Raw genomic sequence first — 12,752 nt, 5'->3', positions numbered from 1 at the left:
AGAGGAGAGATAAATGACTCGCATTATGATCCATCTTTATTTCAAATAGTACTCAGCAAAAGCGAGAGGGTGGCTTTTGTGTTGCAAAACCCTGTTGATTTAATTTTTATTTCGCAGAGCCGGGCGTGGTTTGGGCAGAGGTACTATATATCCTAACACACAGAGGGTGAGGGCGGCACAGACCTGTGATTTTTAGTTTGGCCAACTTCTCTGAGGAAAGCTAGCAGATCCATTTAGAAAAAAAATAAGTAAACTATCTTTGGCCTGTAGATTTTTCCCTGATTCTTTCTTCTTGGTTTTCATTTCTGAATAGGCATCGTCATCTCGTCTCATTAGAGGTAATAGAATCTGAAGGGTAAGAAGGCAAAAATTCTGTCTATTGACACATGTGATGCAAACTAGCTCTTATTTCCTTTGTCGGGGATTGTGGAATACTGTAGCAGATGTCTTGTCAACTGGGGAAAGTCTGCTGTTGTCCTTTAAAAATCAGCTGCTGCCTAGGTGCACAGGTTTTCTTTAGAGCTAAAACAGTGATGTTTCCAGGCTTCCCTGAATTTTGAATCACAAAAGCATCTCCAAGGTCACTTCCTGGAATACCTTTGGATTTTCATCGCTTTGGGCCATCTGGACTAGATGAGCAAGGTGATATCAGTGAACTCCTTTGTGAACAACTATCCATATGACAAAGGAAAGAACGCCTTTAAACATTGTGAAAAGGGGAGGCAAAAGCTCAGGGCGGAATCAGGATTTCTTTTATTTTGAACCGAGCAATGTAACCTTTCAAATTCACAAAGCATTGTCAGCTCTTATAATCCTTTATTAGTCTGCTTGGTTTTGATTTCTGTTTGTATTTTTACTATCTAGGGAAAAACAGGTTTTGGCATCCTTTAATCTGAACACTGTCAGCTGTCGTTGTAGGAATAAGGCGAGTAAGAATTACTTGTGTGAGCAAGATTTAATTGACTGGGCACTTAAGGAGAAGAAAAAAGGAGGAAAAAGAAAAAGGAGTATCTGTGGCTTGATTCAAGCATTCTGTCCGTTCTGGAAATAAAGGAAGAGAGAACACAAGCTGCTGCATTTGTGTGATTGCACTAAAATAGCAGCTTGTGTTTACATTTTAACTTTCCATTACGAGGCTGCTGGCTGCGTAGCTGGAAGCGCAGATTTAGGATGTGGTGAGTACCTGTTTTGTGGGCCCTGTTACGGTACCCCAAACAGCCAACACACAAACACTTATCCTTTTGATGTGAGTGCCAGCTTCTGGGGCAAAGGCTTATGGCACTGGGGATTTCATTTTGTCTTTGTAAGTGCCAGAAAAGAAGAATATGCAGAAATAAGAGAGAGACAAGTAATGTTTGCTCTGGCTCTCTCAAACTGGTTTTCCTTGTACAGTAAAAGCGGTTGGTGACTCTCTGTGCTACTGTTAATTCAACACTGCATTGAAATTCTCCTTTATATCATCTAGTGCCAGACTCTGCCCTCACGTTCATTTTGGATGGTTTCTTAGTATGTCAAATGTCTTGTTAGGCTCCAAGTGCGATATGGTAAAGCACGAAGCAATATTTTATAGCGTGGCAGACCTGAAGCACCAATTGCAATATAAATGCTCTCAGTCTTCTATCTAATTCATTCACACTGGTCGCTAATACAGGTGATCCCCTGGATGGCTTCCCCAAATACTGACGGCAAAAACACAGCCGTATGCTGGAGATGCCGATGGCCTTTCTTTTTTAATAACTCCTATTCTAGTTACGAAGCTGTGCTTAGGGTTGAAGGAACTCTTCTTCCTCTCCCCACTCCCCAGATTTTTGGAGAGACCAAATGAAAACCTGACGCTAGGTTGTCTCTTTGCAAATCAAGCTGTTTTCTAATCAACACAACACTCAATTATTTGCCCTTCTGTACCTTAAAAAGCAATGATACAGATCACTGATAGGAACTCAGTGATAATATGTCAACCCTTTGTCATTAAGCATGCCAGCTTGCATTGTAACCTTGCTGCTGCTGCTGTCAGAATACAGTAAACTTTTTGTTTGATCCCACAGGGTCCTTGAGGTTTATTTCATTATGGGGTATAATACCTCCTAATGGAAACTAGGTAATAGACATACCAAGAACTAGCAAACAGAAGATTTTGTGTCAAAAGAGAATTCAATTTTAATTAAGCTTTTCAGAGTAATTCAATTGAGTCTTCAGTAGGAACCTATTTCTGCTTTTCCCCACAGTTTCCTACACTGATTCTGCATATTTTAAATCTGTAATTCAGTAGTCCAAGAGTACATCTAAATAGAGAGCAAGAGATACATGTTAGACCACATCTTGGGAGATTTGCTTGTATACGAGGGCTGGATCTTTTCATATTAACAGGACTACTGTGTTTTGGTGGCAGCAGGAAGATCTTAATGGTTTTTCCCGTGTCTCATTCTCCATCCTCCCCTCCCGCAGTGTGTGTACAGGTATATGTGTATCTATGTGTATGCATGTATATGAACACATATATAAATATTCTGTAGTTTTTCACGGGTGAGAAGACTTTCCTTTTCTGACTTCTAATTTAAACGTGAGAGATACGTTTCTTTGTTACTTCCTCTGCATCCATTTAGCAGTGCAAGAAAGAGTTATGTGTCAGCATGTATGGGTGCGGTGTACGTGTGTTTAGTCTCCCTCTGTATCTACAACCTCCCGAGCCTGATGGGGAGGTTCGGAGGTTCACGCACAGGTGACAGCCAGTTTAGAAATGATTCTCTATAAAATGGAAAGAAAATACACAGAATGTATAAACTTATAGTATTATCTCCTTCTAGCTAGTTCTCCTCCACCCTCCAAACAACTACTTTCTACTTTCTACATTTTTATTCTGATCGTCTTTAGGGCTGAAAAAATGATCTCTTGGCATCACTCTGATTTTTCTGACATGGCTTTCAATTAAAGCACTTTTATTTCACAGATGATATTGTATTGATTATGATGGGAATGCATGTCACCCTGATGTGCTCTGCCCCCCCTCCAGCTGGGGAGAGTCTGTCCTAAAAGGATGTGGGTAGAAGGTAGGTTAGGATTCACTTGCTTTAGGTGTAAAAAGCACAAAATCATGTAATCTCGGGGTAGCAGTTATTTACTGACACCCACTTTATGCAGAAGTATCTAAGGGTTTATCATGAAAGCAAGGGGCCGGTTGGCCGAGTGTGTGCAGGAAGGCAGAGTCTGTCTGTGGGGCGACACGTGGTTCTGAGCAGAAAGCCGAGAGCAGAACGCGCTCCCTCTCCCTCTCTCATTCATGCTGCAGCCTGTAATAGAAAATAAATTAACATATTCATTTTAATCTTACGCAAGGAAGAGTGACATATATTGCTTATCTGGCCATACAGGGTGTCTGTATCATCTTTGGAAGAATGGGGAACACGCAGGCGAATAGAGACACCTCTGCAGAGCCGGAGCCTGATGAAAGGTGTGCGGTATGGCTATTGAAGTGAGAGAAGCCGAGTGTTCTGGAATCAGGCATTAAATGCCCAATTTATTTTCCATTTAATTCTCTCCTTAGCATTATTTAAAATTGTTTTGATAACGGGAGGCTTCTGGATTTGGGAATTTAACACAGGGAGGGGAGAACACTAAGATTATGTATTGCTGTTTCTGTAGGTATATATAGTATTGCTTTTGTTGTATAGTGCTTGAATTCAGATGCACTGCTTCCCCTCACGGCAGTAGGTAATACATCTAGCTGGAAAGCTTCAGTGGGATGGGGCAGGGAGGAAAAAAGAGAAGCAAAGAGTTGAAGGGAAGAGGGAGAAGAGAAAAGCGGTTCAATAGAAAAATGGGAAAAAAATAATAGAGGGGATAAGAGTGGTGAGCATGAATGAAGGGATAGGGGGTATCTTAGAAAATAGAAGGGGAAACATGATGTGGCTTGAGGATGCCGGGAAATCTCATCCTTCCAAAAAATGAGACTCTCCAGGAACCAGAACAAGACATGATGCTAGAGCATTGCCTCATGGACTGAGCAACGGCAGGAGTGAGAAGGGAAGCCTAAAAGTAAATTGAAGGGAAAAAAGGGAGAGTGCTTTTGAAAGTAGGTGCAGCTGGTAACAAGAGGGAGGTGGTGCTGCTTTCTACTGGGGTGCAAAGATGCTTTTCGTCCTTTTGCTGAGGATTGTGACGGATACAAATGCGAGGCTGGACCTACCATGAGAACTCCCCGTTTTCTAAGAAATACGTTAAAAGAACTTGACTGTATTGTACTTATGGGCTATTTATTTGACATGCTGTAGAAACTTGCTTTTCATTAAGTGAAGAGAGAAAGTGAATCTGAGCTAATAGCTTAATTTATAAAAGAAAGTGTCTTTTCCTCAGCATGCTTAATGAAGGAGTCGAGCTAAAGCAGAGAAGGCAGCAGAAGGCAGCTTCAGTGAGGTCTAAGCGAGCCAGCCCCACATGTCCAGCACGGGATAGCAGTGGCCACAGGGCCAGCAAATAGTTAGATCTAACAGCTATTAGCTTTCATTTTGGGGCACTTTTGAAATCTCTGTTTCAAGGCGCGTGCCTGCAGAAGCAGGGGCTGCTCAGGCTCCCAACGATGGCTGGCACCGAGACACTGAAACACTGCTAGCAGTTCTCCCAGCGGCAATGGGTTTTGGGAAGACTCTCCCTGTGGCCTCCACACGGGCAAGGTGGCGTTATACTAACACGTAATACGGCGTAATACTAACGATGGGCCTCCTTGTGTGGGCCTTTTTGCCAGCAGATGTTAGTGGCTGTAATTAGATTTATCGAGGACTCAGACTTCCTTACCTAGGGCTCCTCTTAGCCCAGGTGAATCAGGCTGCCCTGTCTACACTAATGATGTGTGTTATCGCATAAACCCTAACCTTCTCTCTTTGTATCCGCGCTGCCGTGCAGCTGGTAAACTTACCCGGGGAGTAGATAACGAACGAGCGGAGCTAATGACTACACAGAGGAGTGAGAAGGATGGGTTGCAGTTTAGAGCAAATGTCTGGAGTAGTCTTCTTTGTCCAGACAAAGAGATGTGTCTCTCTGAAAACAAAACAGATCAACGAGGGTGAGGATTGTGTGTTCAGTTGCTTTAATTCCTATGGGAATACTGGGACTGAGAAAAACTGGAGAAAAATATAAAAGCTTAGAAATGTCCATGGATGATTCTTGAGAAATGTGCTTAGAAAATCAGATAAATAATAAGGAACCCAAAGGAAAAACCCAGCAGTGTTCGGAGCTCTCCATGACAGGCTGCAAATAGGAGCCCTCTTTTTCTTGAATGGAAGTGAAGGAGAAATATTAGGAAAATCTGTTTAGATTTTATGTCATTGTATGGTATGGCTGGCATCTCATCTGCTAACCGTTAAGGAGTAATGTTTAGTTACAGCATCATATTTACTGCCATCCTTTTTTATTTGAGCATGTGTAATTTAAAGTCATTTGAGGAATTAGCAGTGTGAAACAAACTGTCTGAAGTGCACAAGGTTATTTCCTTAAATTTGGGCTTTAATGATGTGCAGAAAGGGGCTTGCTTATTTTCGTCCAGGCAGTCTTTGATTTTGCAGTTCCTTTGAGCCCAGCTTTGTATAAAGTTGCCTTGGGGAGGCAATAGTCATCACGTTTCCTAAGGGGGAGAGGGGCCAAGTCCACTTCTGCGTACCACAGGGACAGTGGGGTGGCACCAGCACTGCATTTGGCCCCGTATATGAAGAAACCTATTTCTGAAGATGCTTTGTTTACCGAGCAGGGCTGAAATGAAGAACCATGTCAGAACTTTCATTTCTGCAGAATAAACTGTGAAGAGGTTTCCCCTCTCCCCCACCCCCATCTCACAAGCACTTGGCTTAAAATCAGCTCTGACTCACTTGCCAGATTGCTGGTAGGTAGTTCAGAGCTAATGTCTCTGCCAGGGAGAGAGGCCGGCGCTGTTTGAAAAACCTTTCTCTGAGTACAGGCAGCCTGGTGCAGGGCTGGGATGTAGATGCTCTGGGATCTTCCCTCTCTCTGACGTGGACTTTGCCTGGAGTGTCATGCCTACTTTAAAAACCTCTGGGTTGTTTTCTTATGTTTCTTGTCAGCGTGTGAACCACCAGCCTCATGCCTTGGGTTGCCTGCCCAAGCCATGAACTGTGACAATTAAACCAAATTCCTGATTAGTGCAAAATGCCCTGGTCTCTCCATCTGACACAGGGTTTAGCGACACGTGGCTGTCCCAGGTGGACTTTCCGAGAGGATGAGCAATCTCCTAATGCACTTCCCATCCAGCATCCTGCTCTGCAGCTGCGCTGGTTCTACGGCCGAGAGGCATCTGAATGTCACCGGTAGAGGAAACGTGTCAGGTGCAATCATCCGTACTGCCTTCAGAAAATGCAATGGTAGGATCAAAGGTCTAAAGCTCCAGTAAATAGAACAAACAACAGATAAAAGGTCTGAAAGAAAATGTTCTAACTCAGAGCTCGTGGATAGGCTCATCCTCGTCCCTACTTCAGGATTAGCTTTTCACTTGCTCTCTTTATTTCCTTCTTTCTTCAGATGGCTTTGCTATGGGTTGTCAGGAACATTCTTTATGTTTAGGGGGTATGAAACAAATAATTAAAATCCTTACCTCTGTAATTTGCCCTGTATTGACAAAGCCTGATGGCTTCCCCGCTGAGGGCACTGCCGGCTCTCCAGCGCAGACCTGGCTGGCAGAGACGGGGCTCTTGGCTGGGAACGTAAAGCTACTCATTCTGGTGAACTTAAAACTTTGAATTAACTCTGCTAAAAGTTGGTTTTATTTGCGCCTCTCTGAACACAGACCTCCCTGAAGACGTCCCAGCAGCCCCAAGGGTGCCATTACACCATTGCGCTGTAAGTTCTCCAGGGCGTGGACCGTCTCATCCCATGGAGCTGTGACGTGTCCTGCCCAATGGCCCCAACCTGATGCGCAGTTCTAGGAGGTGTTGCAGCACGTGCACTATGTAACCGCAATAAGTGACGTGATAATGACATTCAGGCAATAGTATGGCCAAAAGCTATTCCTGTGCCAACTGCCTCAGCCATTTTGCTGTAAAGCTCTTCCAAAAATGACAGTGGCAAATAGGAAAAGGGTTTTTATTTTTGTTGGTTTTTACTTTTGATAGTCTTCAGAACAACAAAAGTTATTTTTACTCAAGCTGTCAAGGAAAAAATATCGCATTGAGGCAGAGCTTAAGACAACTCAGGTGGAGCAGGAGCTGAAAGAGCAGTTCCCCACATGCAAGTGCCTGCTGGAGCTCTTGCCTCCACCGGCTCTCTGCTCCAGCCAGGTTTTGTCCAGGAGCTGGGGGTCCCTGACCAGAAGAGGGCTGACACACCTGGACATCAGGAGGCAGCGGGAAGAGACAAGAGGAATCTGGACAAAGTGGTGCTCCATCACCGTCTAGTCCATGGTACCTGGGAGCAGAAGGTGGGTATTTCTCCTTTCATGCCTCTGTACAAGGGAGAGCAGGGTGGCACCATCGAAAGCTGTGGCCTCACTAATGAGCAGCATGTTCTGCTGTTGCTGCCCCAGCCAACAAATATTGAATAAGGTTCAGCTGAGGCTGGGCCACCAGGGATCAATTCCGCTGCTGGAACCGGGAGAGCCAAAACTCATGTCATAAAAGCCAAATGAAAGAAAGTGATGTGAGATCAGATACTTGCATGATTTTGTATTTTAGAAAGTCCAAAGGGACTGTAAAGCTGCCGAGAAAAAAGGTTCAGTCCCTTTCTGCACCTTTCTTCTAGGCAAGCAGGCAGTGTGCATGGAAGCCTGCTTCAAAGCACGCTTCAAATGGAAATGTCATTGCTAATACTCGGTAATTGCTGTATCTTGTCCCTGTAATATACTGCGTTCATAGCCAGGCAGTATTTTACTGAAAGCATAGCAAAATGCAGTCCTGATTTAATGCATCCTCACGTGTGTTATGGATGGGGAAAGGAGGCATGGAGAGCAGCGGCACCCTGTGAGCCAGCCGGAGCAGGGCCGTGTCTCCAGGGCTCCCTGTGTCACCCACGGCCACGCAGCGACTCCTCACCCCACTTGCAGGCTCGTGTGTGGTGGCTCCTGTTTGGAGTCAGATGTTGTTGTCTGTCTGACATGTGAAATAACTGAATCAAGTACACCTGGCATGTTAGCAACTCATTTTGAGTCTTGAGAGAAAATACAGCCTTTTGAGCTAATACAGCATGCAGTGGGGGGAGGAGAGGGATGTGCTGGAAGATGGTGTAGCTGTTGTTAACAATGTGGTTTGCCTGGAATCTGGGAGGTTTGTTAAAAGCTGCTGTGTTTTACGTTTTGTCTACCCATATATATTTTACTAAAAACGTGACATGTGAAATGTAGATTAGGATACCTCAAAACCACCTGGTTCCAGGAGCATTGACTTAGATGTGAATGCTTGAATTTCATCAGGCTTGAGGAGACCTGCAGCACGGCTGCCCAATGCTCCGGGGGGGGGGGGGGCCCCCCCCAAAAAAAACCCAGCCTCCCCAGCCACTGGGGAAAGTTAAACACAAGGTGTCTAAACAAACATCTTCAATATTTTTCTAGCCATATTTTATAGCTACTGCTCTTGAGACTGGTCATAGTCTGAAGGACAGACACGCCAAAATTCCTTGGTAAAAACATAAGAAACTTTGCAGTTTGAAATATTCTATGAATCTCTGTCCATGCCCCTCTCCACCTCCCCCTTGCCACCCATCCTGCTCCATCCCCCACCTGCACCCTTATCCGTCATTGCCCTGGCCAGCCAGAAGGAAGCAACATCTCGGAGAGCGAAGAAAGACTCATTTTCCTTGGTGCCTGCAGACTGTGCGTTAGTGCTCTGCGTAGGAACAGGTAAATGAAGAGCCTGATGGTGAAGGATAAATACACCAGAATAGTCAGCAGTACCAAAGATACCCCATAAATGGCATGCCTTAGATAAAAGTAGCTGCAGCATGTCAGTAGAGATGCGATGGCCATATCCTGCTCCAAGTGGGACCCAGCAAGCCCGGATTAACTTCATGGAAGTTAGCAGATGCTCCATATTTGCATCAGCAAAATCACAGATGGAATCGGGTTTCCTGAAATGTTTGAAGGAGAGTATGCATCTCCCGGTAGACCGAGTGCGGATGGATCCAGCCCAGGAGTGGCAGGGCTGGGGCACCATTTTACTCTTTTTTGGTTTTTAATAACTCCGGGTTTTAGCACTTCCACTTATTATTGCAGCAGCTGACAGGGGACCTACAGGAAAATCCAGTTTTATTGAAACTGAAAAGGTCAGTTTTGTTGAGTGTTTCCATGGTGAGAATAATAAATTAAATATATTCAGACTTTTCAAGCTACTCAGATCCATGGGTTGGGCTGACCAACTGGAAGATTTTCCCGCAAGCTTTTTTAATAGTATCTTGTTGCACAGCTTTTACGTGTGGGGTGGGCTTGGGTTTTTCTTCACTGAAAAAAAAAAAAGATTTTTCTCTTTTGTTAAGCCAGGTTCTTCAGTCTTTGCAGTGCTGTTGACGGACAAACCACTGTCGGGAAGCCTTGCAGGGGGCTCTGAAGCCCCTCCGGAAGGCAGCTTTTCAGTATCGCCATTTCTGTCTCACCACGAAGGCCCCGATTTGCTTCCCCTTCAGTTGTGTGTGCAGGCTCCTGTTGACTGTCCCGCTAAGAGGTGTTTTGAGCAAATTTTCCTTCATTTGCCTCTGGCAAATGCCACTTGGGACTCAGCTGTTTCCCACTGACGTCAGTGGGGTCTTTGCTTTGTGTTCGCTGCTGGTTGGGTTAGTTTGTAACGGGATACATTTATTAGGGCTTAGATTGATTTTGGTCGATTTGTCAGGTGAGTTTGATCTCTCTTTCATTCCCTGAGCGTTGGATGGTACTTGCAGCTACTGTCAACTTGGCAAGGAGAGGTACGGGCACCCTTCTCTGGGGTGCTGCACCTTGAAACGGCCCTCCTCTTGTCTGTGCCACAAACCTGCAGAAAATCCCTGCCCCAGCAAAGGCATGCTGGAGCCTGAGAGGCTTCTCTCTGTGCAGTGACTCCTAGGATGGAGCAGCTAACACATTTCTTGTTCAGTGGTTGTAACTAAATGCCCAGTCCTGCTCTATGAATTTTCAAATAATTTCTCATCAGTCTCACGTACTTTCTATATTTCTTTTCCCTTCTGCTTGTTACTGAGGTGCCATAGGCATAAAAGTAAGGTCCTCCCTTTTAAAGAGTTCATCTGCTCCTACCACTCACTGCTAATTAGTTCTTTCTTCCCATAATTTTGATAAAGCTCTCTCAGTAACCAGGTATGGTGGCATCTCCTACAGGATTTCTTACCTTCTGCAGAGTACAGTGCTGTCGCTGTGGAAGTCTTTTGCATGATCACATAGAAGGGGGTCCTGTTACCTCCCCTGGCTACTCTGTAGACATCATCATCTGTGTGAATTATTAAGAAGGTGTAGAGAAGAGATGGCACTGGGAAGGGAGAGCTCTGCTTCACAGTTAGGCTATCACCCCTATCCTGATCGCTGATGTCAGGGAAGTCAGGGCTGTGACTCCTATGTTCTACTGCGAAAGTCCTGCATATCTCATGCTGGATTTCAACCAAGAGACTGCCTGAGTGCACAAAGGACAGGCTGGCCATGGCCTGGCGGGCTGGTGTCGCTGGTGGCTCATCCCCATGGGGAGCCTTGGGCACCACTGAGGCAGTGTGAGATTGCTGCCACCCGTCCTGCTAGCTGGCTCCAGTGGATGCAGGGTGCAGAGAGGAGGGGAGAGCATGTCGGTGGGAGATTCCCTGCAAAGACCAGGACCAAAGTGATTTTGTTTTAAAACTTATTTTGCATGGATGTTTGTACCTTGAGATAATCCCTGAGTAGGTGAGCCAGTGCCAAGGAATCAGTCTTGGGCTACTTGACTGCGCCCTGGCACCATGCTCATGGCTTGTGTATTTTGGGTGCTGCCTACACTGCCCGGGGGCTGTGGGGAAGCTGCGAGCTACAGACCCCTCTTGTCCCAGCACCAAGTGGCACTGGGGACTGAGCCCAGCCACAGTTTGTACAGGCAGCAGGCCCTTGAGGAGGCAATTGTCATGTTAATGCAAGACCTGCCTGGGTTTTATAATATTGGAACTGTGCCCTTCGCTCCCTCCTACCCCAGACTCTTCTTTTTATCATGGCTTCTCCTTCTGCTCTGGTTGCTGCTCACCCCTGCACAACCTTTTTACCACTCGAGCAGCTTTTCTCTTGGAATCACAAGAAGCCGGGAGTGGCTGAATCTCATATTTTACCTGCAAGACACAACTGTATGTAAATTGAGGGAATTAGTTTTGGCTGGGTTTTTTTCTTTCTTTCTCTTTTTTTTTCTTTTCTTCTTTTTTCCCACAGTAGACTGCAATATGTATAACATGGTAATCCTTGTATAATATCCTTACAGTTTTTATAGCTCCCGGTTTTCCTATATCCTTATACCTGCCAGTTTCCCAATGCGGTACCATATACCATATGGCAATGTGTAGTTGGTGGGAGGTTGGGTAGTGCTCCTCGTCTTACCTACCTTTCCACCCTCCACCACAGCTGCTGGTTCATGCAGAGTACTCTCTCTGGTGGGTTCTTCCCACATTGCACATGCATTAAAAATACCCAACCTACTAGCTTTTAGCTATTATAGCTGACTTCAGAGGCATTCTTCAGTCTGCACAGCTAAGAGCCGTTTCATTTTGCATTCAATGTGACATGAATTGAAGACTGAAGACCTGGAAAACAAATAGATTGCAAACTTTGGTTATGCACTGCCACTGTGAGTTTGTATTCACACTACGCTGCACATACATGTACACATACTTATAGAATCATAGAATAGTTTGGGTTGGAAGGGACCTCTAAAGGTCTTGCTTACTTACTCACTAAGGTTCGGTTGTTTCTCAGTGCAGACAGTTTTGCTATTAAAATCTGCAGAAATTTTTGTTTTTAAAAACAGATGAACACCCTCAAGTTGGTGTACGTGATTTTGTTCTTCTCCATTTCCCAGTAACAGAAGTTTAAATGTGGCCAGCAAACTCAGAAGAGACCAAACATCTTTGTGATCAAAATGAAGACCCCGCAAGTAGCTCGTTTAGTCTCAGTTTCTTAGGGAATATGGTGAACTCTGCAGAATTATTCATTTACTACACAAATGAAATAAAATGGGTCCTTGCCCCTTTCTCCCACTGCATAAATCCAATCCACTGTGACAGAATATTACTGTGATGTATGGTATTGTAGGAAGCAATTACCAAGATGGAAAGAAAGAAGAAATACTCACAAATTATTACTACGAATCATTATTTACTTTGCAGCTGAACTGGAGGCCTACTTTTACTTGGGAACTGTACATGACCATAGAAAGACAACACAGCCTGGTATGGGGAGAGAAGGAGAGGAATTGTCCCCATTGCAAGGATAAAGACGTGAGGAACAGGGACCTTGAGGAAGTCACTCAAGACGAAGCAAGGAATCTGTGGCAGAGCTGGAGCTCACTGCAGAGTCCCAGTGCAGCAGTGCCTTATCTGAAAGATCATCTTTCCTCTTATTAATAATGAATATGATCTTTCAAATAAGATTTTATGTATGTTTAAATTTAATAGCTCATCCTTCAGGAAGGGCTCAATCCTGCTAGGTACTACATCCAATTTGGGCTGGTTTAGATCTGTTGGGAGATGAGGATGCTCCTCTTTTTCTGAATCAAGCCCTTAGCAAAGCTGATGCTATTGACAGTTTGCCATTTATAGCTCTTTATTGCTTACTG

The sequence above is a fragment of the Aptenodytes forsteri genome, unplaced genomic scaffold, assembly GCF_000699145.1.
Source record: "Aptenodytes forsteri isolate BGI_AS27 unplaced genomic scaffold, ASM69914v1 Scaffold70, whole genome shotgun sequence".
In the NCBI taxonomy this organism is placed as follows: domain Eukaryota; kingdom Metazoa; phylum Chordata; class Aves; order Sphenisciformes; family Spheniscidae; genus Aptenodytes; species Aptenodytes forsteri.
This window is presented reverse-complemented; position numbering follows the sequence as displayed.